This window comes from Bubalus kerabau, chromosome 20, assembly GCF_029407905.1.
Source record: "Bubalus kerabau isolate K-KA32 ecotype Philippines breed swamp buffalo chromosome 20, PCC_UOA_SB_1v2, whole genome shotgun sequence".
Lineage (NCBI taxonomy): Eukaryota > Metazoa > Chordata > Mammalia > Artiodactyla > Bovidae > Bubalus > Bubalus kerabau.
The window spans coordinates 9720304-9724367 of NC_073643.1; the positions used below are offsets into that span (position 1 = coordinate 9720304).

The 4064-nt window shown below is 38.6% G+C and overlaps 1 long non-coding RNA gene across 1 annotated transcript; it reads left to right on the forward strand.

Annotated features, from left to right (window-relative positions):
• The first annotated feature begins 556 nt into the window (after nucleotides 1-556).
• On the forward strand, nucleotides 557-4064 carry LOC129635310 (uncharacterized). The gene is made up of 3 exons (XR_008706218.1): nucleotides 557-725; nucleotides 844-924; nucleotides 2967-4064. It is a non-coding gene; the product is annotated as an uncharacterized LOC129635310 (long non-coding RNA).

The window sequence follows — 4064 nt, forward strand, 5'->3', positions numbered from 1 at the left end:
CTTTGCTCAATATTGTATAACAATCTAAATGGGAAAAGAATTTGAAAAAAGAATAGATACATGTATAACTGAATTACTTTGCTGTGCACATGAAAATAACTTTTTGTTTAATATAGCAGTTAAAGAACAGAAAGAGACTTGTTTATAGAACATAGCTCACATGGGTAAAAGAATTATAATTAGAAATTATCCCTGCTCATCTTTATTGTCTTAAAGAGAGGTTTTATATGGCATTGGAGCAGCCATTTCTTTGAAGAAGGTGACTTGCGGAGAGGGAAAATCTCCCTTTCCCTAACACCATCTCTAAAAAAAGGTAGAAGATCAAATTTTGCTTGTACATCTTACAAGTAGAAAGCTGAGATTATTTTAAAAACACTGAAACCAATGTGGTATTATCTGAATGCAGGACATTACGATTTTTATAGAGCAATGGTTCCCAACCTTGGCAGTACATTGAAATCACCTGAGGAGTTTTAACAATACAACGATTGGGTCATACTTGAAGAGACTCTGATTTACGTGGTCTGAGGTGTGGCTGGGGTTTGGAATTTTAAAAGCTTTGCTAGTGATTCTAATGTGTAGACAAGGTTGAGATACACTGCCATGGAGAAAAAGGAGTAGCAGAATATCTGACTGGTTTATTAGTCCCTTGGCGCTCTGAAATTTCCAGTTACTGCTCATTTTTAAAAGCTTACATTTATGCCTAGGTCAGACAAGAGATGTTGGTAAGTGCCTAGAACAGATAACTTATTCTTAGTGGTTGTATTTAGGTTACTAAGTTTAAAGTCTTTATTGAATTTGTTACAATATTGCCTCTGTTTTATTTTCATTGCTAATTGTAAGCTTCCAATAACCATCTCTCAATGACTGATGTAATGACTTGGGGATATGGAACAACTCAGCAGAGAGCATCAAAGATAAAAGGTAACTAATTTCTTTGAAAAATTTCTCACCTCTATTGCTCTGTTCTTTCTTTCCAGAACTATTTGTTAGACATTAGACTCTCTGGATTAGTTGCACTCGCTGATTTTCATATCCTTTTTTCCTTTTACTTAAAATATCTTTTATTTTGATTCTACTTTCTAGGATAATTCCTCTATTTTGTTTTCCAAACCATCTATTGAATTTTAAAATACTGGTTGTTATATTTTTATTTCCAAGAACTTTTTCTAAATCTCTTACTGTACTTCTAAGAAATCTGTTCTTGTGTCGTAGATGTAACTTCTGTTATTTCTGTAAAGGTTTTTACAGATTTTTTTATGCTTCCTGCATATTCTATTTACCTGAACGTCCTTTTTTTCATCTCTGTCTTTCACGATAGAATGTGTCCTTAAATGTTTATTTAGTAGGAGGATAACAAAAATATTTTAGAAGCTTTGTATGTATGGATCAGATCACTGGGGGGTGATCAGGCAAGAACAAGGATCTTTGATTTGTACTTCACCAAATGTCAGGATCTTTAGGTTTGTTCCTCTTGACTAGGTCAGTTTTCTCAGAGAGTAATCCTTCAACCTCCTGCCTAGAATGCAGTTATGGGTTGAATTGTGTCCCCAAAAAGATCTGTTGCAGTCCTCACCTTCAGTACCTCAGAATGTGACCGTATTTGGAAATAGGGTTGTAATTCATTAAGATGAGGTCATATTGGTGTAGGGTGAGCCCTTAATCCAATATGACATGTCCTTATAAGAGGAGATAGAGACACACACACACACAGGGAAAGAACCACCATGTGGGGCTGGAGGTAGAAGGAATACCTCGGGTTATCAGAAACTTGAAGAGACAAGGAAGAATTCTAGGAGCTTTGGAGAAAGCATGACCCTGCCAACACCTTGATTTCCAACTTCTAGTTCCTTAACTGTTAGACAATAAGGTGAAAGTGAAAGTGTTAGTCACTCAGTTGTGTCTGTCTCTTTGAGACGCCTTGGACCAGGCTTCTCTGTCTGTGGGATTTCCCAGACAAGAATACTGGAGTGGTAGCCATTCCCTTCTCCAGGGGATCTTCCTGACCCAGGGGTCAAACCCAAGTCTCCTGCATTGCAGGCGGATTCTTTATTGTCTGAGCCACCGGAGATGTTGTTTTAAACCAGCTAATTTGCAGTACAATAGCCTGAGGAATTAATATAGACTCATAAGCCTGGTTTTCACGAAACAGCAGGGGAAGGATGCTGCTGATCCCATTCAGTATCTAGACTATAATTAATTCCCCTCGTCTCACTGTGGCACTTTACCCCTGCCCTCAGCTCTGCCTCATATGCTCTTTGGTTCAGTTTTTTCAGTATCTGAGCCTCCACTATTGTGCTATTGTGGGGGAAGGATAGCCTTCTGGTGGCACCAGGTGGGGAATGTGATTTTCTGTTTCTCACCTGTTGTTTTAACTGCTTCTTATTCATATAATCAGCCAATCCTCCCACACTCTCATCCTACCTTTGGAAGTACTTGGTCCTTCTTTTATATGCGATCCCATGGACTGCAGCCTACCAGGCTCCTCCATCCATGGGATTTCCCAGGCAAGAGTACTGGAGTGGGTTGCCATTGTCTACTCCAATTATATTTATTTATTTTTGGCTGTGCTGGGTCTTGCTGCGTGAGCTTTTCTCTAGATGCAGTGATAATCAGGGGCTGTTCTACACTTGCGGTGTGTGGGCTTCTCATTATGGTGGCTTCTCTTGTTGCAGTCCAGGGGCTCTAGGCTCAGTAGTGTGGCTCAGAGGCTCTAGAGCACAGGCGCAGTAATCGTGGTGCGGGGGCTTTGTTACTACATGGCATATGGGATCTTCCTGGATCAGGGGTTGAACCCGTGTCTCCTGCCTTGGCGGGCAGATTGTTTACCACTGAGCCACTAGAGAAACCCTTGGTTCTTCTTTTTTAAAGTCTTCTTTTTATTTATTTTTTGAAAGACTTTTTTAAGTGGACCATTTTTAGTCTTTATTGAATTTGTTACATGACTGTTTCTGTTTTCTGTTTAGGTTTTTTGGTTGTGAGGTATGTGGGGTCTGAGCTCCCCCACCATGGAGTGAATCAGCATCCCCTGTATTGGAAGGTGAAGTCTTAACCAGTCGACCACCAGGGAAGTCCCAGTACTAATTCCTTACTTATTCTGAGTTCAAGTCTTTTCGGAGAGTTTTGCCCTTTGATTAAGTTTGTTCTAAATTGCTCCCCCCACCACTGAAAAGTAAGTAGGCTTTCAGCTTTTTCAGTGCTGTTAAGTCTGGTTTTTTGGTTGTCAATATTTTGGCTTTTGTTTTTTATTCTTATGAGTCTATATCTTTTTTAAAAAAATTATGTATGAAAATATTGGTGAGAATTTGGAAAGGAGCTGATGAATCTATGTACTCAATCAAGCATGGTCAGCTAGAAATCCAACCACATAACTTTTTAGAGGATCTAGTTGTGAGTTAAGTAGAAAGGAAAGAGAACTTGTTCAACTTGATAAAACCTACAGCTAATAAAATATTTAATTATGTATAATGTTTAATGGCAAAATTATTGAATGCTTTCTCCCCTAAGACCAGGAGCAAAACAAGTATGCTTACTGTCCCTTTTACTCAGCATATCACTGGACATGCTCGCCAGTGCAATAAGGGAAGTTTTGCTTTTTGGAACTTTCTGGAGAAGAAAATTTTTTTCCGAATACTTTCATATTAGTTGACTCTGTGGATGTGGAACCCATGAACACAGAACTTGTGGATCCAGAGGGTCAACTGAAGTTAACTGTATGTCAAATGTAACTCAATAAAACTGTTAAAAATTCAACTCAGAGAAAGACAAATGTCATATTATATGTGGAATAAAAAAAATGATACACATGAGCTTATTTACAAAACAAAAAGAGACCCAAAGACATAGAAAACAAACTTATGGTTACTAAAGAGGAAAGGGTGGTGAGGGAGGGATAAATTAGGAGTTGGGATTAGCAGACACAAACTGCTGTGTGTAACATAGTTAAACAACAAAGACGTACTGTATAGCACAAGGAGCTATACTCTGTGTCAGTGTCAACCGCTAATGGGAAAGGATCTGAAAAAAGAATATACACCACCCTTATGGCAGAAAGCGAAGAAGAA